This window comes from Hyaena hyaena, unplaced genomic scaffold (assembly GCF_003009895.1).
Source record: "Hyaena hyaena isolate Hyena2069 unplaced genomic scaffold, ASM300989v1 scaffold_44, whole genome shotgun sequence".
Lineage (NCBI taxonomy): Eukaryota > Metazoa > Chordata > Mammalia > Carnivora > Hyaenidae > Hyaena > Hyaena hyaena.
This window is the reverse complement of record NW_024080676.1, coordinates 2,276,538-2,300,533: the sequence shown is the minus strand read 5'-3', so window position 1 is coordinate 2,300,533 and position 23,996 is coordinate 2,276,538. Positions and strand designations below refer to the sequence as shown.

At 41.6% G+C, this 23,996-nt stretch overlaps 1 protein-coding gene across 1 annotated transcript in view; it reads right to left on the bottom strand.

Moving 5' to 3' along the window:
* Window positions 1-11,708, bottom strand: part of PLCE1 (phospholipase C epsilon 1) — a 337,915-nt gene extending 326,207 nt beyond the window's left edge. The window contains exon 1 of the mRNA XM_039230185.1: window positions 11,668-11,708. The gene's annotated coding sequence lies outside the window, so the exon portion shown is untranslated. The remainder of the gene's footprint in view (window positions 1-11,667) is intronic.
* Window positions 11,709-23,996: the final 12,288 nt, after the last annotated feature.

Sequence of the window (23,996 nt, the reverse complement as noted above, 5' to 3'; positions counted from 1 at the left end):
AATAAGAGCCCTGGACCTGATGGTTTCCCTGGGGAATTCTACCAGACATTTAAAACAGAATTAATCCCAATTCTTCTCAAGCTATTCCAAAAAATAGAAGTCGAAGGAAAACTCCCGGACTCATTTTATGAAGCCAGCATCACTCTGATTCCCAAGCCAGACAGAGATCCAGCAAAAAAAGAGAACTATAGGCCAATATCCTTGATGAATACGGATGCAAAAATTCTCAACAAGATCCTTGCAAATCGAATCCAGCAGCATATCAAAAGAATCATCCACCAAGATCAAGTGGGATTCATTCCTGGGTTACAGGGCTGGTTCAACATTCGCAAATCAATCAATGTGATCCATCATATCAATAAAAGAAAAGATAAAAACCATATGATCCTGTCAATAGATGCAGAAAAAGCATTTGACAAAATACAGCATCCCTTCTTAATAAAGACTCTCGAGAAAGTTGGGATAGAAGGAACCTACTTAAACATCATCAAAGCCATCTATGAGAAGCCTTCAGCTAACATCATCCTCAACGGGGAAAAACTGAGAGCTTTCCCCCTGAGATCAGGAACACGACAGGGATGTCCACTCTCACCACTGTTGTTTAACATAGTGCTGGAAGTCCTAGCATCAGCCATCAGACAACAAAAGGAAATCAAAGGCATCAGAATTGGCAAAGAGGAAGTCAAACTTTCACTCTTCGCAGATGACATGATACTCTACATAGAAAACCCGACAGACTCCACCAGAAGCCTACTAGAACTGATCCAAGAATTCAGCCAAGTTGCAGGGTACAAAATCAACGTACAGAAATCGGTTGCATTTTTATACACCAATAATGAAGCAACAGAAAGAGAAATCAAGAAACTGATCCCATTCACAATTGCACAAAAAACCATAAAATACCTCGGAATAAACCTAACCAAGGATACAAGAGATCTGTATGATGAAAACTATAGAAAACTTATGAAGGAAATTGAAGAAGACACAAAGAAATGGAAAAACATTCCATGCTCATGGATAGGAAGAATAAATATAGTTAAGATGTCATTACTACCTAAAGCACTCTACACATTCAATGCAATTCCAATCAAAATTGCACCAGCATACTTCTCAAAACTAGAACAAACTATCCAAAAATTTGTATGGAACCACAAAAGACCCCGAATAGCCAAAGTAATACTGAAAAATAAAACCAAAACGGGAGGTATCACCATCCCAGACTTCAGCCTCTACTACAAAGCTGTCATCCTCAAGACAGTATGGTATTGGCACAAAAACAGACCCATAGACCAATGGAACAGAATTGAGAACTCAGAAGTGGACCCAAAAGTATACAGCCAACTGATCTTTGACAAAGCAGGAAAGAATATCCAATGGAAAAAAGACAGCCTTTTTAACAGATGGTGTTGGGAGAACTGGACAGCAACATGCAGAAGAATGAAACTAGATCATTTTCTCACACCATGCACAAAAATCAACTCAAAATGGATAAAGGACCTGAACGTGAGACAGGAAACTATCAACACCCTAGAGGAGAAAGCAGGAAACAACCTCCTTGACCTCCACCGCAGCAACTTCTTACTTGACACATCCCCAAAAGCAAGGGAATCAAGAGCAAAAATAAACTGTTGGGACCTCATCAAGATTAAAAGCTTCTGCACAGCCAAGGAAACAACCCAGAAAATTAATAGGCAACCAACGGAATGGGAAAAGATAGTTGCAAATGACATATCAGATAAAGGGTTAATATCCAGAATCTATAAGGAACTCACCAAACTACACGCCCGAAAAACAAACAACCCAGTGAAGAAATGGGCAGAAGACATGAACAGACACTTCTCCAAAGAGGACATCCAGATGGCCAACAGACACATGAAACGATGCTCAGCATCCCTCCTCATCAGGGAAATACAAATCAAAACCACACTGAGATACCACCTCACGCCAGTCAGAGTGGCTAAAATGAGCAAATCAGAGAACTCTAGATGCTGGCGAGGATGTGGAGAAACGGGCACCCTCCTACACTGTTGGTGGGAATGTAAACTGGTACAGCCCCTCTGGAAAACAGTGTGGAGGTTCCTCAGGAAATTAACAATAGAACTCCCCTATGACCCATCAATAGCACTGCTAGGAATTTACCCAAGGGATACAGAAATGCTGAGGCATAGGAGCACATGGACCCTAATGTTCATAGCAGCACTCTCAACACTAGCTAAAACATGGAAAGAGCCTAAGTGTCCATCAACGGATGAATGGATCAAGAAGATGTGGTTTATCTATACCATGGAATACTACATGGCAATGAGAAACAATGAAATCTGGCCATGTGTAGCAACATGGATGGACCTTGAGGGTGTAATGCTGAGCAAAATAAGTCAGGCAGAGAAGGACAGTTACCATATGTTTGCATGTAAAGGAGGATAGGAGGAAATTAATGAAGACCATGGGGGAGAAAAAGGGGGAATTGGTGGGGGAAAGGGAGAGAGGCAAACCATGAGAGACTCTTGAATGCTGAGAACAAACTAAGGACTGATGGATGTTGGGGGGGAGAGGAGAGATGGGCATGGAGGGGGGCACTTGTGGGGATGACCACTGGGTGTTATATGGAAACCAACCTGACAATAAACTATTTGTAAAACAAAAATAAATTAAATTAAAAAATCAGATGCTTAACTGACTAAGCCACCCAGGTGCCTGTGATGTAGAAATATATTAATGACAGGATGTCAGGCAGAGAATCCAGGATTCAAAATTGAGTATTACATATCTACAGTATGGTCTTAATTCTGTTTGAAACAAAGGTCTCAGTTTTGCTGCTCCTCAGCTAGGTGACTTTGGTCAAATCCTTGAGTCTCTCAGGAGACCAGTTCTTTCAACTTTAAAAGTGAGAGGGGGAGACAATTGGACCCCTCCTTTCTAACCCTCAGTTTTCATTGTTGGATGCTATAGCACATAATAAAAAAGTAATAAACAAGTGATAAATGGGTATATAATGTCTGCATTAATAATTAAAGATAAAAAATAAGTAGAATTTTAGTTGTTAAAATAAAATTGTTTCGATTAAAGATTATTTTTCTTTTTAACTAGTATCTCCTAAATAGGTGACATATTTTAGATGTATGCTAAGATAGTGATAATTCATTAGAACTATTTAGCATGGCTAGAAATAAGCACACTCGCTTATGCTCTGTAACTAATTTGATCTGGGCTTGCCTGCCTGAGTCGGGAACACACTTCACCTGTTGTTAGCCATCCCATGACTTGGCATTGGTGAGGCCCTGCCCATTCTCAGTCAGCAAGGGGTGGTCATGGGAGAACCTGCAAGGCTGTCCAACTGCTATGTTGCATGTTAGTGGATGACGGTCACTTTTTGGAGTTCTTTTTGTAAATTTCTTTAGCTTATATGTATAATAGCTCAAGAAATTCTTACCTTCCTCTGTTAGGTTCAAATAATAACTAAGCATATTTCTTTCACAACTGCCTGGAATCTTACCAATCCCTCCCACTGTGAATTTTAAAACCATGCTGGAGGCACTATGAAAGAAAAACCTCAAACACAGTTAACCAGGCTGAATTAGGGACTATTGAGCCTGCTGAGTGGCAAAGAAGTGAATCTGAATCTGTTCAGACCCAGACCCCAGCAGTTAACAAAGCTGCAGACAGTATGACGTTTATGCTCTGCCCTGTCATCCAAATTCATTCTGCCTTGAGGGGGTGGGGGGAATACAATTTCATGCCAGAAGTATTTAACGTCTGTGAATTTTAACCACCTCTCTGAAATTGACAAACCAGACTACCAGAGAGGGCTTCAATTCCTCCAGCCAAACATACCATAGGTAAAAATATTTTCATCAATGAAACCTGAGTTCATGTTATTAATAATAACAAATGAATTGAAACTTCTTTAGAAATGACAGTAACTTGAACCAAATCCAGTGATATCCAAATTAAACTCTGTTATATGATATTTTAATCCCAGATGTGTATAGTATGCACTCAGTCACATGTGTTTTTCCCAATGATTTTTTTCCATTCCCTGGATTTTCCATAGTCAGTGATATTATATAGTTTAAACCTAAAATGAAGTCATCAAAACAGAGTCTCTCCTTGTTTCTGCCTCTTCCTTAATTCTGAATATTGCAGCCTTACTGTTTTATTATTATAATGCAGCTGTTCTTATAAGGCATTAAAAATATTTAAATGATCATTGTGTTTTGTTATATCTCTGGACTTGTAAGGACTCATAATCAGTGCCTCTTAAAGGAGACTTTCCAGTATTTTTATAAATGGAGCATATTTTGTTGGGGCTACCACATAGCAGACCACACCACAGAGTGTGCAGCAATGCTACCACTAAGTAGATAATGGCACTGACCAGCACTGTCTGACCAATAACCCTGTCAAGCTTAGCCATCCCGTTCATGCTTATATTTTGTTAAGTCCTAAGAGTAGAGAGGAAAGGACTGAACAGTGTTCAGTCTGTATTATGGACCAAATGCCTTGGAGAAGAAACAGGGAGGAGACTAGAGTTTCATTTTGCCCCTCCATTCTGAGCCCTTACATCTGGCAGGCAGGGGAGGAGAGAAGAAATGTCTTGCAAATCCTAAAAGTAGCAGAGACCCTGCTTCCTGGCAGAGGGCAGTGAGGCCTCAGAGACCTTGGGGAGGTGAGACTAATGTACCCATGAGAGGCAGTCTCGTGTCACTGCACCTGAAGGCACCTGCAGTCAGGGACAATGGAAATTTCAATGGTAGCCAGGTGGAAAGAGGAGGAACAGCCAACCCCAGCTGCAGCCCCTTAGGAGAGCAGAGGCCTGTGAAAACATGAGGCTAGGTGCTGCTTCTGTTGTGCCACTGGGAGACTTAATAAAAACAATCCTGAAAGCTAGTGTTTCTTGAATTTTTATTGTGTATCAGACACTGTCTAAGCCCTTTATAGGAATCATCTCAGTTATTACATACATTCTATTATTGCCCCTCCCATTACATAACTGAGGAAGTTTAGGTCCCAATAGACAAAGGTTATGCGGAGTGCATATTAGTAGTAGAGCCAGGATGTAAACAGATCTAAGCAACATGCATCCAGATTCCAAATTTGTAAAATGCAATTAGAGAAAATACAGAGTTATATATCTTGCACAGCCAAGTCTCTGAGCTAAAGGTCTTATACAGAGTGCCTTAACAGGCAGGTTAGTTCCTCTCAAATTTCTCTGTCTCTCCAGCAATAGAACTGCCATTCCAGCACAATCTCAGGCAGAGCTTCAATATATAAATAAAATTAGTAAGAGCAGGGCTGCAGGGCAGAAGCAGAGTGAAAGGCTGAGGTCTTCTGCCACCATATCCTTTACCTGGCAGAAGCCTTGAACACTCCTGGAACATAGTTTGAAAATCACTGGTCCCAACCAATACTACTCTGAATTATGTGCTTGAGAGACAAAAGAAGCACAACTAGAAAACCAACAATAGCTAACTAAACCAAAGGAAAAAGGCAAAAATAACCCTCCACCTGACCCCAACAGTCACAGTGGTAACTCACCATCCAGTCCCTGACACTAACCAATCTCAAGTTTGAGCATTTGAGGGGCCAGGAGAAGGTGGAATTCAGAGCTGGAGCAGAGTTAGGAATGAGGCAAATCCAATAAACAGGCAGAGGTGGGAAGCAGAGCCAACAGAACTCCAGGGCCAGCGGTCTGTGGTGAGTGAGCAAGGCTGCTGTAAGAACAGAGGTGGGAACGAGAGGGAGACCAGCACAAGAACTGCTCCGGGAGCCAGAGCCGGCGTCCTTCGGCTTCAAGCTGTCCACACACATCATGAGACAGACTGGCAAAAATTCACTGAGCACTTCAGTACCAGGCTTTGGGGACTTTGGGGGGACTCCACTGCCCTCCTTCTCACGGATTCAAATACTATCTTTTCTTTCCATACAGTAACATACCATTTAGAGGCTGATACTATCAGACTAAGCAGACAGAAATGCCTGCTTTGGGGAGTAGTGTGGGTAACACTTAAAAATGCCAGACTGCTTGGAGTCACACCCTAGCTCTGCCACTACTAAGTGTGTAAACTTGAGCAAGTTACTTAACCTCTTGGTGCCTCAGTTTCCTCTTCTCTGATCTGCAGATACCAAAAGCACCTATCTCAGAAGGCTACTATGAGGATGACAGGTTAATACATGTAAAGTACTCAGGACAGTACCTAGGTTTGCACTAGGTATTGGCTGTTCCTGCTTCCTTATTACAAGAACTTTTATTTCACTCCTGACCACTTTCTTGTTTCTCTTCCATGCCCATGTTAGTTTCTTAATATGATAAATTGCCACAGTCTTTGTGGCTTTAACAACACAAATTTGTTATCTTACAGTTTTCAAGGTCAGATGTCTACACTGGGTTGGTAGGGCTGCATTCCCTTCTAGAGGCTCTAGGGAAGAATCCTTTTTCTTGCCTTTTTCAGCATCTAGGCAGCCTACATTCCTTGCCTCATAACTTCTACCTCCTACTAGGACTCTGATCCTCTTGCCTCCCTTTTCATAAGGACCCTTTTGATCAGACTGGGCCCACCCAGATAATTTCCTCATCTTAAAATCTTTAATCACATCTGCTGAGTCCCTTTTGTCATGTAAAGTAACATATTTATAGGTCCTGGGGATTAAGACTTGGACACTTTTAAGAGACTATTGGCATTATTCAGCCTATGACACATACTTCTCCAAAGCCTAAAACTGCACACTGGCAAGGCTAAGGTAGACCCAGAGGGCAAGAACAACAATATTAGTAGCTAACTTTTTGAACACTATGTACCTGGCACTATGCAAATTATCTTAAAAAGGTCTCACAGCAACCCTGTAAAATTACTACCCCACAGAAAGGATAATTTTCTGTCGAAGGTTGCACAGCTAGTAGGTGGTAAAGCCTATATAAACCAGGTAAGTTTGATTCTAGTCCTCTTGTATTTCACCAATAGAGTACCTTTTCCCTACACCTTAAGCCATTATAACTTAGGGGTTGGGGGGTAGGGTTGCACCATGACAATTAGGGGCCTCGGAGACTGTGCCATAAAAGGCAAAATGCTCCCTGGATACAGAGAGACAGAGGTCCTGCAGAGCCTATACTAAAAGATCCACAAAGATAGTGGAGCACTCAGAACATTTTTTTTTTATACTCAAAGGAGAAACCTTGGGATTAATTAAGGATTTTTTCAAAGATACCCAGGAAGGGACCACCAGGAAGGCATCACTTGGGAAGGGAAAGTGAAAAGTCCATTCCCAACCCTGAGCCAGGTCTGCAGTTCTAGTCAACCTCCAAAAAGAAGACAGGAACTCACAGTCTCCCCTGAAGGGACTTCCAACTGAGTCACATGGATCCAGATCCTCTGAAACCATACCAGGAAGTCTCAGAACCCGTGGGGCCACCAGAATGGCCCCACGAGTGCTCAGCAGTCAGTATACACCAGGATCAAATCATCCCCCCTGCCTTCTACCCCATAACAGTTACAAGCATATAACCTGCCACATGCCACTGGTTTCAACATGGGCCCTGTAGTTTTACCAATACCACAATGAATGACCTCTTTTTCTATCAGTTTTTACCCAGTGAATGGCTCAAAATCAGCTATGATTGGCACAAGGTGGAAAGGGGAAAGGCAAACAACCGCTAAGCATGTCTATTATGGTGGTTTAACTATTCATAGCAGCTCAACCTCAACTGCTAAACAGTTTAGCCACAGCCCTACCTGAAACTTTCTAATGAGCTGAGTTACAGCTATTTGGCTTCCCTTAGCCAAAAAAGTGGCCACTCGTTTGTTTCCGGTAACAAGACCAGAGGCTGATGTAGAACAGCACAGTGGTCAAGGGAATGGACTCTGAAGCTAGCCTGTTCTGACTGACTCCTGGCTCTGGCACTTTCTTGTTATGACTCCATGAAAGTTACTCAGCCTTTTAGGTCCTTGGTTTTCCCATCTTCAAGATGGACATGAAAATGGAGGCCCATATTCCTTTATCCAAATCAGAGGATTTTTGACTTTTATAATGGTAAGACAGTACCATGTACCATATTTTGCATAACACTGTTGGTAGGATCCACAGCAAACATGTCCATTCTTTCTGAAATAAAAATGTATGACTAGTTCTCACCAGGTGAGAAAAATAAAGACTGTAACAACCTCATGTCATCTCAGACCATGTATCCAAAGTCATGAAAACCAGTTTTCAGAGCTTGTTTTAATTTCAGAATTGCAGGTAAGGGATAGCAGGTCTCTGGCACTTGCTGCCTAACGTTTGAATGAAATGAGTTAATAGATGTAGAGTACTTAGAACACTGCCTGGCATGCCCTAAGCGCTGCAGAAGTGTTACCAACAACAACTCCTGCCATGATTTGCATCTAAATAGGTTTGCTAGAGGGTTATAAACAGGAACACTTAAATTTATGACTAAATGTGGTTCAGACAATCAGTATCATGGCGATTAACAGGCATGAACCCTTTAGAACAATATTCCAGGACAGGGTTTCTGAAATGATGGAAATGTTCTGTATCTTCATTGTCTGGCAGAGTAGCAACTAGCCACATGTAACTACTGAGCTCTTGAAAATGTGGCTCATTAGGGGTGCCTGGGTGGCTTAGTCGGTTAAGCGTCCGACTTTCGCTTAGGTCATGATCTCGCGGTTCGTGGGTTCGAGCCCCGCGTTGGGCTCTGTGCTGACTGCCAGCTCAGAGCCTGGAGCCTGTTTCAGTCTGTGACTCCCTCTCTCTCTGACCCTCCCCTGCTCGCACTGTCTCTCTCTCTCTCTCTCTCCTAGAAAGAAATAAAACATTAAAAAAAAAATTAAAAAAATTTATTTTTTAAAAAAAAGTCTAAAGAAAGTTAGCTAATAACCCACTTGAGTAGGCCCAGCAGATCAAATAATTTGCCACATCGCCTGGTTGCTAGGTTCAGAGTAGGATTTCTAGAGAGAGGCTTATTGGACAGGCANGACTCCCTCTCTCTCTGACCCTCCCCTGCTCACGCTGTCTCTCTCTCTCTCTCCTAGAAATAAATAAAAATATTAAAAAAAAAAAGAAAAAGAAAATGTGGCTCATTAATTTCATTTAATTCTACCTAATTTGAATTTAAAGCAAATAGCCATATATGTGGCTTATGGCTACCATGCTGATAGCACAGCTATAGAGGGCTAGGTTCCAAACTGGCCCATGAAAACCAATTTAAGCCATAACACAGATGAAGTATAACTTTAAGAAACATACGTTTGAGTTCTGCACCCTGAGAGCAGAGAAGACCACATGATGCTGAAGAGAGTTTTCTCTTCCTTTCTAGGCCCCATGGTTGGCCCATGGCAAAGTACATCTTTGACATCATCTTTTTTCTACTCTCCCCACTTCTCCATATCCAACTCCCTTTCTGAAGACCCCATATAATTGGCACACATGCTTCTCTAATCCCATCAATACCTCAGGCCTTTCTACCACAGTGCCATGCTCCCTATCACCTGCCTTCACTCTCTCCAACCAAATTCCCACTTGCTCAATGCCAAGATCTCAACCAAATGTTGGCAGGAAAGCAACTTGATCAAACAAGCCACTACTGCTTTTTTACCTTCTTCCCTATGTTTCCTTCTAAATCCAGAAGCTCTTAATTGTTGTGTTCCCTAGGAATCCCCTACTCCCCCGACTCATCCCCAGTAGAGGTCACCCAGGCAGAGAGAGAGGAGTCTCGACTGAAGCAGCTGTTGTCCTCCATAGGCTGCCTGCCAGCTAGGTGTGTGGAAGGAGGGCACTGCCAACACACACACATGCAGAGCAGGCTCACTCTTTGCAAATATCTCCTCTTATTCAAGCATGAGAAACATTCCCTGCTCTCTGCTCTAAAAAAAATCATGCACAATTCTTTTCAATTATCCTTTATTCATTTAAAATTTTGTAAGTAACAAACTGCACATCAAATTCACTTTTTAAAGTATACAACAAAAACCCAGAAGAGACTGTGACTAAGAACAATTGCAAATAAAAAAGAAAACCAACCACCTTCATTGGAATCTAGCTTCACCACAACCCACTTGAGCATGGAATTTTTAATGACACAGGTCAACCTTGGAGCACATCCAAGGAGCTTATGTTACTAGAAGGACTGGAAGAATGTCTCCCCAGCTCAGTCTCACCTCTTACTTGGTCCCAAGACATGGACCAAAGATAATTATTATGCATGGCTCCCAAGTATAAAGAACACTTCCTCTGTTGGCCTGTAAACACAGGACACATAAATGGTAAATACTATGTTTTTCAATACATCCTTTCAATTACACTATCTCCTCCAAAGGAAAGATTTGTTTCGAAGAACAAAAGTCTTAACATTTAATAGCAGCCCACAATTATTTCAGAGGGCCTTCTAGCTGCAAGCACTGTGCTAAGCAAGCCACCGTTAGTGCCTTCAGTAGGGAAAATGAGACATGCACATAAATAACTCTGGAAGGAGAAAAAGGTCCGGTGGGTAAAATGCTGCAAGAATCCCAGCAGCCACAGGTTGACTATTTGGGGCTGGGGTTACCAGAGAAGGACTCACAGCAGTAGCAAAACTCAGTGTGAAGGATGGTTAGGATTTAGAGTGGTAAAATGGGGCCGGAAGGGCATTCAGGAAGAGGAAAGGTTCTAGCTGACAGCATCATCAGGCATTCTTTAGAAAGTATTTGTGAAGACACGGCTGCATACATCATCCAGAGACAGTTCAACTCCCCTTCTCCCGCAGGAACACACTTTTCGAGAGTATCTATGGGGTTACCTGCACCAACCACCCAAGAAAGGCTCTCAAAAATTCTCCCTAGTGGGTCCAGCATTCTTGGCCACGGCTGTGCCCATTCTACGTAGTGGCCCCACCCTATCCTACCAGGGGTGCCGACAAGAAACACAAGGAAAAGCGCCTAATCTTGCAAGGGTGTAAAAGATCTACTAGCAAACTCTGCATAAATGCAACTACAATTATGAACAGTGTGCAAGTAAAACTTTCAGATGAAGTGAATGTCCCATAATATCTTCAGGGAACTATTGAAAATGATGCTGATAAATCTTTACACGATGAATCTTTCTTACACAGAACAATTGGTTGAGTCGGTTGAACCAACTGCCTCATGGCTTAAATACCAGGTAAGGGTGGGAAAACAACAACAACAACAACAACAACATACAATTTATACGGCGCATTTATTATCAGCCACAACGGAGGGCTTCTGGCTCTACGTTACTCATTATCACAGCACTAGAGAATATTTTAAAAGACGTGGCCATTCCCGTTCCCAGTTAAAGTGAGTCCACGTCCAACCTGGGATTTTCTAGGACTTGACGCAGCTCAGTCTCTCCAGGAACCACCTCGTGGGGCACCTTCCTTGAAATCCTGTTGCTAGGTGCCGCCTCAAGGAGAACTTATATTTTCCCTCCTTGGGCTGGCCGCCTGCACAAGCACACAGAAAATGCGGCGGAGAGCGAGGCAAACGTGTGAGGGCAGCGAAGCCCACGCTCACGGTGCCCTCGGGGCCCGGCCTCGGGTCGCCCGAGTGGGGGCGGGGCCCCGCGCCAGGTACAGACTGAGGCGGCCGCCCACTCCCGGATCCGCGGGAGTCTCACAGAAAGAGCCCACCTCTCCCCGGCGCCAACCTCGGGAACTGAGCCACACGGTCGCCTCCTCACCTCTGCTCTTCGGGTCAGTCGCGCCACACCGAGTCCCCGAGTGCAGCGTCCCTCTGGGACGCGCCTGTAGCTAGCGGCGTCGGGTGTCCCCGCTACCGTGTGTCAGCGGCGGAGCGGGTGCCAGCGGCGCGCCACAGCCCCAGGCAAGTGCCCGCGAGGCAGAGCCCGGGGCGCGCCGCCCGCAGGGGTCCGCCCGCCCGCCCGCCGCGCTCTAGCTTGTGCGCCCCCGCGGGCGCCGCTCCCTCACTCCGCGCCCCTGGGCTCTTCTGCGCGCTGCCGGGACGGCACGGCGGCGCGGGCGGCACCGGGGGCCCCCGCCCTGGGCCGGCCTTTCCCAGAACTCGCCCGCCCTGGGTGAGAGGCCGCGAGCGCCGCCGCGGGCCCCCGAGCGGCCGGGGGAGCGGCCTGAGGCGGGGCCCGCCCCCGGCAAGGGCCGCGCGGTGCAGGCGGGGGCGAGGGGCGGACCCCGCCGCCACCCCCGCCCGGGCAGCCCGCCGCGCGACCCCCGCTCGGCCTCGGGCCCCGCCGGCTGGCGGCTGCCTGGAGCCCAGGCGGGGGCGGGCGTGAGTGCTGCTGGGCCGCCCGGCTGCAGGGAGGCGGGAACTCCGGGCACCTCAGGCCGCGGGAACTTCAGCCCACACCTTCTCCCCCGGGACCGGTCTTGTGTGACACTTATGGAAACTGAGGCTCGTGGCGGATAGGTCCCTTGACCAAGGTTACTCTGGTAAATGGCAGCACCAAGTGTCGAACCCATTCAGTCAGTCATGAATTTAAAAGATTTTACTGAGCACCATACCATGCCTGGCGCTGTGCCAAGCTCTAGACATACTCCTTTTGCTGGTAATAGTGGCCATTCAGGTCCGTGGACTCCAAATCCAGTGCTCTGTCATTGCTGAAGCAAACGTGGCATGTTCAACCACTGCCAGAAACTGCAGGCTCTGCACAGAGCCTTCCATAGGCGCTGGGTGGTTGTTATACCCACCTGACAGTCAGGAGAGCCAGAAACCTGGAGAAAAATCAAATTATCAACCCCCTCCTTCCCCTCCTCTCAGTTCTGATGGACTAATGACCAGTTCCACAGGTCTGACACCTCCTGGTACATTCAGTCAGGACCAATTCCTGTGGCCCATAACCCCACTCATCTGCTCTCTTCTTGAACTAATCACCCCTCTCACCACAGCCATATTATTTGCCCTCTTCTACAACTTTAATCTGTGCAAAAACCTTCATAGGCTCCCTACTGCCTTCCAAACTAACTCCCAGTGACTGTAGAAACCCACCTCACCCTGGTTTATATGGACCACCCAGCATAAGGCTCTCCCACTCCAACTCTGTACCTGTGCCTAGGCTGATCCTCTACCTGGAACCACCATCTCCTCCCACACACTTTCCTCCTCCTCAAGAGAGTTTGACCCTTTCAGGTTGCTCTTAAAAGTGGCCTCCCCTCCTTTGAGCCTCCAGGGCACCGGAGAGATTAGAGCAAGAATGCATAGGAGGACACTAAGAATTCTGCCTATAGGAAGAATCTGCCAGCCTGACTCTTAACTGTTTTTGCTGTTTTCTCACCACTAGGATTTTAATGAAAATCAACATTACTGCCTCCCTTGAGAGCTGGTTTTGGAAAGGTCTTTGCAGAGGACACTGAAGAAACTCTGTTCACTAAGAGCTCGAGATTTCAGCACTAGAGCAGTAGGGAATGGTTTTCCTTCAATCCCCGAGTCCTTGCTGGACAGGTAAAGGAGGAGCCAAGAAAAAGGAACCATCACTGACAATAAACAAGGTAGGTTATTTATTTAATATACTGCTTTCCATTACGATTTTAGAATTCATTTCATGAATCTAGTAATGTCAAACATCATCAGTCACCTGGAACTCCCAAAGACTTGTTAAAAAAAAAAAATTAGGCACTTGGGAGTTAGACTGCTACAAACTTGTGGATGCACAAGCAGTTAACTTCGAATCCTTCAAATGAGTCATTGCACTGTTAGTTAACCAAAGCAAATCTAGGTCTATTGGACAGGAAAGTTACCTAAGCGTGATAATCAACATCATCCCATGCCTGGAAAGGAGGATCTTCCTCAAATCTTTGCAAAGAGAGCATGTCCAAATCAATGTCCTTTGCTCGCCCCCTCGCTCCCTGTCTAAATGAGACTGGAGGGAGCCGTGTCCCTGAGGCTGCCTCACCGCATTGGAATGTCTGAGCTAACAGTGCTTCCAGAGGGTTCATTGCTCCTCTGAACAGCACTGCCCAGACTTTCTGGAGATTTTAATTCACTTCCCAACCTCGCCAACAGTTGCACACAAGGTGCCTTTTTTACACCCTGCTCTCTGTTCAGTGAAACATGCAGACCATCTCAGGGGAACAATGGCTCCATTCAAGACTTTTTCAAAAATGCAGCATATAACCTCCATGCTGTGGTTTGCTGCCAGCCATTATCTGGAGGAAGAAAGACTGTCAGATAAAGTAGGGGAATTAAGGGAGCACTGGATAATTTCCATGGAAAATTCAGCTTCAATAAATTAAGTTACACATCTTTATATACAAGATGATTTGGCGGTGTCAAAAACAACAAAAACAAAAGCCCCAGGAAATAATGCTGTGGAAACTTTATTTAAATATAGTATGTCTCTGTCTAAAATTTCAGAAGAAAACCCACATCTCTTTTGAACCTGTTACGTAATGGTCTCCATTTGATGGAAATTGATTTAAATAAGTTATAAATGAAGGGACTAGGGAATTTAAATCATAAAACCATTTTAAGAAATGAAACCATCTCCCTATATTCTTCCTCTTCTATCCTGTAATTTTTTTAGATGGGGGGGTGGTCTCTGAGTTCATGGTTGTTGCTGCCAATGGGAGGCCCACACTCCCTACTGCATATGTTACAAAAAAGATTGGCCCCTTGCCACACTCAACAAGACAGCCGTCAGTTAACCCATTATAAACAGGCCCTGAGGTTGGGAACTGAATAGTCCGCATAGGCATCACTGATAAATGTATTGATCTTTGTTAAACAGTAGCTAATTGCCAAGCAGAGGTGTTTGCCAACAGACCTCTGAGTATTCATAAAAACCAAAGAAGAACTGAAGGAACAAGCCAGCCCTCAGTCACGGAACCGCCATCGTCTCCCCTTTGAAGTTACTACATCAGATTGTACTGGGTTTACCAGCTGTCTGCAAATAGGCTAGTGGGTTCAGACAGTGGGGAGAGAGCCAAAACCAAGCTTTTTAGAGTTCTCTTGTATGTGAGGGTGAAGTATTAAGGCAGTTTGAAGTTGGTGAAAAACAACCAGTTTTAAAGTAATAGGTACCTATACTTCTCTGAGGTGGTTAGGAGTGAGGGTACAGGAGATCTGGTCAGAAGAATGGAGTGAAGCAGGGAGAGGCAATCCTAAACATTATCTCTCAACATAGCCAGTATTAGGGGCACAGACTCTGATATGGGACCACTTGAGTTGAAATCTCCAATCTACTTACTCCCTTGGTGTGAGCCTTTGGGCAAGTTACTTACCTCTCTGTGCACCATTTTCTTCTTCTATAAACTCTACCTACCCCCTTGATGGTGTCGTGAGTATTAAATGAGTTAATCTATGTGAAGTACTTAGAACATAGAAGGAAGGGTTCCAGCTGACGGTCCCAGCGAGGGTTCCAGCAATGGTCCCAGCGAGGATCCCAGCTGGTAACCAGCATTAACCCTGGACATGTGAGTGAGTGAGTGAGTGAGTGAGCCTTCAGGGGATTCGAGGCCTTATAGCCTTTAAGCTATCCTGGCTCTACCAAGTAGAGCTGACAAATGCTATCCTCGCCAATCCCTGCCCAAATTGCAGGTGTGTGGGCAAAATAATTGTTTTTAGTCTTTTAAGCCACAAGTTTTGGGATAATTTGCTATAGAGCTTTAGCAACTGGAAAAACAGGTGTGGATGTTAAAAGGTAAGTAGAGTTTTGTAGAAGCCTATAAAAGGTTTTTACTGCTTGCTTCTATGTTCTCAATGAAATGGCAAACAATCCTCAGGTGAGAGTAAAGATATGGTAGCAGTTGCAAAAAAGTTTGAGAGAGAAGGTATGAAATACTCATTTTGGAAAGTGGGAGGGCATATGTAATAATGAAATACAATGCCAGGCATTAAGTGTTCAATTGTGGTCATGAATGTAAAGTGAGCCCAGTCATTGTGATGGTACATTATTCTTCAGACAGGTTTAGCCACATGGATATATGAGAAGAAAAAATATACGTCCTGAAAAGAAAGGTAAAATTATTATTACCTGCAGAAAAATGTGACTATATATCTAGATAATACCAGACAATCAACTACAAAATACCTAGAATTAATGACAACCTACTAGAGTCACTGGATATGACAAATATTAAAAAAATCAACAACTTTTCTATATATCACTAATGTCTACTTAAAGACATATTGGGGTAATCTCATTTATAATAGCAACAAAAGCATTAAAATGTGGGAATTAGGGGGACACCTGGGTGGCTCAGTCGGGTAAGCATCAGACTCTTGATTTTAGTTCATGTCATGATCTCATGGTTCATGAATCCTCACAGTGCAGAGCCTGTTTGGGATTCATTCTCTCTCTCTCTCTCTTTCTCTGTCCCTCCCTTGCTCTCTCTATCTCTCAAAATAAATAAATAAAGTTTAAAAAATATGGAAATTAGGGATAATCATGATAATGTATATGTATATACATGTGTGGACATAACACATGTCTAATTATTTTGGAGAAATTAGAGAGATTTGCATAAATAAAAAGAGACATACTATTTATTTGTGGGGAGGCTTAAAGATCAAAAAATGTCAATTTTGGGGCGCCTGGGTGGCTCAGTCAGTTAAGTGTCTGCCTCTTGATTTTGGCTCAGGTCATGATCTCTCAGTTTGTGAGACTGAGCTCTTTGTTGAACTCCACACTGATAGCACAGAGCCTGCATGGGATCCTCTCTCTCTTTCCCTCTCTCTTTGCCCTTCCCTCACTTCTCTCCCTCTCTCAATATAAATAAATAAACTTTTAAAAATGTCAATTTCTGCTAAGTTAATATTTAACATTTAACAAAATCCTGCTGGAAATTTTTTTTTAAAACTTTCCAAGAAAAGCTGATACTGCTGAAACTAAGGGAATCATCACATTGGATTTCATGATAATATTCTCCCTCCTTTTACTTTTGTTTAAAATTTTCCATATTGAGAAGTTTTTAAAAAACCTGACTGCAAATTTCAACAAATCATTTAAAAAAATAAATGATTAGCTAAAAGAATGTTGTAAAAGAAAGACATTGAGAGGGGACCAAAGGTGACATTTCAGAGTCAGTAGTGACTGTCCACAGGCAGAGGCCATGTGATAGCAATGAGTGCACAGGGGAGAAACACCAGCACCTGGTCCTATGCTAGCTGTTCGTGTCATACAAGCATGGTTGTGTCTTTCCTGTCTCAGCTCTGGCCGTTTTCTGAGCTTGGTTCTCCAGCCTTCCCAGTGATTTGGGCACAGTAATTTCCTTTTCCACTTAAACTAGCAAGGGTTAGCTTTTGTTGTTTGCAACCAAGAAAACAGTTTAGAAAAGAAAAACGTTGCTTCTAAATAATTCATAGGCTAAAGAAAAAATCATAACAGGAATTCTGATATGTTTAGAACTGAACAACAGTTTTTAAAAACCAAACCATATACCCACACCTGTTAGCTATACCTAAAACAGTATTGAAGGGAAATGTATAACTTTCAAGTGGATTTATTAGAAGAGAAGAAAAGTGTATATTAAATTGTGTAAGCATTCAAAACAAGAAACTAGTCGGAGAACAACAGACTAAACCCTAGAAGTGAAATAATATATTATTCAAATAGAAAACCAAAAAAACCCAGTACTTTTTAAAAGACTAATAAGCTAGGCAAACTTTTACCAAAAATAATTAAGATAAAAGAAAAAATATATAAGTATATAATGTGGGAATAGTTTATACTTATTGAAACATGACTTAGTATCAGGTAAAGTATTTGACATGACTCATTTAATTCTCACATTAGGCCTATGTAGTAAATGCTATTATAATTCCTATTTACACAACAGGGAAGTGAAGCACAGAGGGGTTAAGTAATTTACTAAAGTTTTGTGACCAGTTTTAAAAAATCCTGGGCAGTCTGGTTCCAGAGTCTGTAATTCTTTACCATTATTCCAATGAAATTGGACATAACTAGAATTATAGTAGAGATTAAAAGAGCACATGACAATTCTATGAAAAATCTTAGGCCATTAATTTTAAAAAGAAGTTAAAGTGACAATATTTAATGTGCTAGGTTCTTGTTAGTCTTTAAAAAGCAAATTTATTTACTTAACAGCTATAATAGGCAGTGTGATTCCTCTGACATTGTTGTTTTTCAAGGTTGTTTGGCTCTTCTGGGTCCCTTGCATTTCCATATGAATTTTAAGATTGGCTGGGATTTTGGTAGGGATTGAATCTGGAGATCAGTTTGAATCAGTTGTATCTGTAAATCAAGGAACATGGTCAAGACTTCAAAGTCAGTTTTTCTCGTATTATCCTCTCCCACTATCCATTTCCCTGACCCACATCACAACCACTTAGGTATCTTTCCAGGGCTGTTCTATGCAGATCCAAGCATTTATGTGTATCTTGTTTTTAAAAATGTATCTATAACCTGCTATGTTTTATGCACCTTGACTTTTTCACCTAACAGGGTGTCTGAGAGCTTTTCCCATAATAGTACAGAGTACTGTTTTCTGTATTGACTAACAGTTGCACTCTGGTATGTAACCATCCCATTATTTACTTATCTAGTCCTCCCTTGGTAGACACCTAAGTTGTTTCCATCCTTTTGCAATTACAAAAAGGGCTGCAGTGAATAACCTTGTATGCACATCATTTTACTCACACATGAGTGATATTTTTACAGGAGAAATTGCTGTAAGTTGAACTGCTGGGCTTCAAAAGGTTTCAAACGTTTTAAATTTAAAAAGTACTGCTGTATTGACCATGATAGGAGTTGTAACAATTTATATTTCCACTGGCAATGTATGTGAGTGCCTGTTTTCTCACCTCCAATAAAGTGCTTTTCAAACTTCTTGAGGCTCTTCCAACATGGAATTATAGGATTTCCCTTCAGGGTGTGTCATTTTCTTTGGCGTCTTGCCTCCTTTGTGGGATGTTTGCAGCCTTGGGTGTCTTCCTTAGGGACCTTCTCACACCTGGTTAGCCTTCTCTGCTTTCGGCATCCTTTCTTTGTGTATTTAAGAGATGTCTGAGGCCAATCTTAATTTATTTCTTCTTTTAAATGCTGTGATCACTTTCCTCGCTGCCTAAAGGACTGTATTGTTTTCTTTGGCATCTAAAATAGAAAAGCCAAGGCGACTTTGCGACAGTGGATAAAGAAAGGATACATACCCTACCAAATACAAAAACTTCATAGCTTTTAGACACAAATATAGGATAATAGGTCTGCAGTCCCAGAGAGAAAAGTTTTTTTGATGAACTACTTTAAAAAGCTAAATACTGAGAAAACTGGTAATTTGACTTTAACTATGTAACCTGTATAACCATAGGCTTTGTTAATAAAGTTAAAACAAAATCCAAAATTTGGAAGAAGAAAACTGCAACATACTAACAAACAAATCATTAGAGTCCTTTAAAGAATGTCTTGAAATCAGTAAGAAAAATAGAAAGTTGGCGAATGATATGAGCAAGTAACTGCTAGGAAAAAATAAAAAGGACAATAAACATATGAAAACATGCTAAACCTCATTTATAATCCCAGAAAAACTAAAATATTTTTAAAGTGAGAATTTTTACACCAGCTTTTTGGCCAAAAAAATAGTCTGTCAAGAGCAAATGTTAGAATTTGGAATATGGTCATTTGTATTCTGTTACTGGGAGAGTAACTTGATGCAAACCGCTTTGAAGAGCAATTAGGTAGTATCTGGTGAAGTTGAAGATATTCTTACACTACAAATCCAGTTCCACATCTAGGTATATAAACAAAGAAATTTATGCATGTATACAAAAAAAAGTACTATAATTTTTTGTAGCCTTATTGTTAATTGCCAAAAGAAAGAGAGAAAGAGAGAGAGAGAGAGAGAGAAGAAAAGTATTGAAACAGGCCTGAATGTTTGAATGTTCTTCTATTGGGTAATATATTAACACATGTATTCTTGTTTACTCATGTGACAGAATGCTATAAGATAGTTTAAGTGAACGCATTAGATTTATAAGAATCAACATGGATAGATCTAAAAGAAATGTTAAGTGAAAAAGAAAAATTGCAGAATGACATGTATTATAGGATACCATTGCTGTAAATTTTTAAAACAAAATAAGGTTATATCGGCACACATGAAATGCAAATGTAAAAACATGGGCAGGATGTGTGCACAAAAACTTCATGACAATAATTTCCCTCTGAACAGGTAAGGAAATGAAAGAGAAGGGTATAAATATCACTTCAATTATATCTGTAATACTTTGGGTCTTAAAAGCTATCTGAAGCTAGAGTTCATTAAAATTAAAAACCTCTGCTCTGTGAAAGAGTCAAGAGAAAGAGAAGGTATGTCACAGACTGGGAGAAAACATTTACAAAAGACACATCTGATAAGGAGTGTTATCCAAAATATACAACTAACTTGTATACCTCAGTAATAAGAAAATGAACAACTCAATTTTAAATAAGACAAAAGACCTGAACAGATATCTCATCAAAGATATACAGACGGCAAGTAAGCATGTGAAAAGATGTACAACATCCCATGTTGTTAGGAATTACAAATCAAAACAATGAGATACCACTACATACCTATTAGAATGGCTAAAATCCCAAATACTGATAATACAAATGCTGACAAGGATGTGAAGCAATAGGAACTCTCATACATTGCTGATGGCAATGCAAAAGGGTAACAGTTACTCTGGAAGATAATTCGGCAGTTTCTCATAAAACTAAGCATCCTCTTTACATTCAATCCAGTGGATTGGTATATACCCAAAATGAATTGAAAACTTTTTTCCACATAGAAACCTGCACACACGTGTTTATAGCAATTGTATTCATCATTGCCAGAACTGGGAAGCAACTAAGCTATCCTTCAATATGTGAACAGATAAATATAAACTGGGATAACCAAGTAATGGAATATTATTCAGTGCTAAAAAGAAATGAAATAGCAAGGCATGAGAAGACAGAGGAACCTTAAACGTGTATTACTAAGTGAAAGAAGCCAATATGAAAAAGCTACATACTGTGTGACTCCAACTATATGATGTTCAGAAGAGGCAAAACTATAGAGGCAGTAAGAGGATGAGTGTTTGCCAGGGGTTAGGTAGGAGGGAGAGATGAATGCTTGGAGCAAAGGACTCATAGGGCAGCTACACTCTTCTGCGTGTCATTATATATTTGTCAAAACCCATAGATTGTACAACACCAAAGGCGAACCCTAATTTAAACTACACACTTTGGGTAGTAATGATGTATCGGTGTAGATTCATCAATTGTAACAAATGTACCACTCTGGGGCAGGATGTTGACATTGGGAAAGGCTATACATGTGTGGGGGAAAGGAGGTATAGGGGAACTCTCTGTACTTGCTGTTCAATTTTGCCATGATCCTAAAATTGCTCTAAAATTTAAGTTTATCAATTTACAAAATCTTAAACAAATATAATAATATTTAATTCTGAGAGGTGCATGCATAGTTTTCATTACTTTCTATACATTTCTATGTTTGAAAATTTTCTCAATGCTACAAAAAGAAAAAAATGTATGGCCACAAGGTTGAACTGAGAAAAATTAAAGAAAAGTTGGATTTGAAAATAACCCAAATACACTCATATACATGTATATAATATATATTGATTTAATAAATGAAAAAAATATGACACATCAATGGGAAAGGAATGGATTATTAAACAATGATATTAAGAAAATTGGCTATTTGGCAAAATATCAAGTGAGAACCTTACCTCACTCATGCATCAAATTTCAAAAGAATGAATAACTAAATGTTAAAATGAAACCATTCACATAAAAAAGTAAAATAAAGTAAAAGTGTATATTTCCTTTGTCTAATTCTCAGGAGGGGCTTTCCAAGTCTAAAATAATGGAAGGAATTTGAGGAATGTTTAAAAACATAAGTATTTAAAACTGCATGTTAAAGTATCAAAAATAAGTACAAACACAAAAACCAAACTGCATAGTAAGCAGGTAGGATTTTTATGGTTTGATATAAAAGCAAAACTGAAGCCATGCAATGAAACCTTAAAGTGATCCCAGTTAGCCTTATCCTGACTCCTCACTCAGTTCATATCACTGCACAATTTCCCCCAATCACCAGACTTAAAATTCTTAGGAATCTTTAGCTTGGAGTGCCTGTGTGGCTCAGTTGGTTGAGCGTCTGACTTTGGCCTAGGGCTGTGATTTCGCAGTCTGTGGGTTCGAGCCCCATGTTGGGCTCTGTGCTAACAGCTCAGAGCCTGGAGCCTGCTTCAGATTCTGTATCTCCCTCTCTTTCTGCCCCTCCCCTGCTCACTCTCTGTCTCTGTATCTCTTTCAAAAGAAATAAATAAACATTTAAAAAAATTTTAATGAATCTTTCGTTGCTCAGAATTTTTCTCTGTAACTCCAATACTTTGGCAAAAATGTTTTTAACTGTCACTGAGTATACACTATGTATCAAACACCCTATCTAGTGTTTTTCATTCTTTATCTTATTTCCTCAATAGTTCTAGCATTATCTCCTTTTCATAGATGAGGAATCTGAAGTTGGGAGATATGAAGTAATTTTTCTTAGTTCAACTGTGGGATGCATCTCATTAATGGGTCATGAGATCTATTTAGTGGTCAGAGCTAGCAGCTTTAAAAAATGAAATAAAATAGAAAAGAAAATATCAAAATATATCGGGCATGCTAAGGGTAAGAACTGTTTCATTAACTTTTGATTCAAGAGTGTAAGAATGTGTGTGTGTGTGTGTGTGTGTGTGTGTGTGTGTGTGTGTGTGTGTATCCTGGAACACATTTCTTAAAATGTGGAACTCAATTTTTATACTGTGTCATATTCAGGGAAGTTTGAATGCCACTGTCTTACTTGACATGAAAGGGAACCAGTATCCACATCCAGGGCATGGGTCTCCTAAAAACTATGTCCTGGTTATGTTACTGTTTGTTCAACCTGGCATTTGAGGCTCTCTGTCACCTTCCCCTTCATATCTTTTCAGCCTTATTCTACACTTCTTTCACCCAGCCATGAACTACCATTTTTCCACATTTTCAAGATGTTCTATGGTTAAGCCTTGGATCAGACTGTTTATGCCATTGGTAACCTGTCACATCTACTGGGTAAAAAACCTCCAGAGAATCATTCTGTCACCTTTTACATGAGCCATACAACCACATATTTTTCTGTTTTGATTTTAGAGAAGATGGATACATTCTTCTAAATAGGATTTATAAAACGCATGCCTTTATGTTTTATTACACTTTAGTGGAAAGTTAGGCACCCTTTGATACTATAAGGCCACTTTGCTCTTGAGTAAATCTGTGATAAAGGACCAAGAGGGGCACCAGCATTAGCTAACATTTACTTACTGTGAGCCAGCCAGACTCTGAGCTAAGCTTTTTATAGGTGAATCATTAGCCCCATTTTACAGATGAAAAGTCTGAGAGTTAAATTTGCCCATGTTTGCATAGCCAATAAGTGGAAGATCTACTTTTAAAAGCCAGGCTGTGTTTTTCCAGAACCTGTTTGATTAACCCCTATTACTATACTGCCTTTAGGCTAATGTCTCTGAAAAACACTTTCTGACTGGTTAGTTTTCAAGCTCATGAAATGCAGTAGGGAAAACTGGAGGGTTGGAGAGCTGTTGACTTGGGTGGTGTCTGGGGAAAAGCTGCTTCAGAGAGCTGAAGTGAACTTGCAGGAGGTTTATCCGATCTGATGTGAGGCCACAGCACAGCTGGGATGGGGAACAAGATTATTGTTGGAAGATCCAGGGTCACTGATGGGAAAGTGATCCTGAACATCAAATTTAAAGACCAGAATCAAAATGAAACAGTGAGCAGTGAGAGAAGATGGTTCAGAACTAAGGTAACAAACAACAATCTCAGGTATGGGAAGCTCCTTGCTTATACTTGGGGACAAGGAGCTTGAAGGTCATTAGCCATGGGTCACTTTCTCCTCTATGCCCCACTGGGGCAACAACAGCTTGATTTCTACCAAGCAGACACCCTGGGGCCAGGCAGGTGACAATGTGCAGGAACATTCCTTCTTCAGAGGAATTGTCATTGCTGTGGGCACCCAACATGGGACACAAATGACCTTTCCAATCACCCAT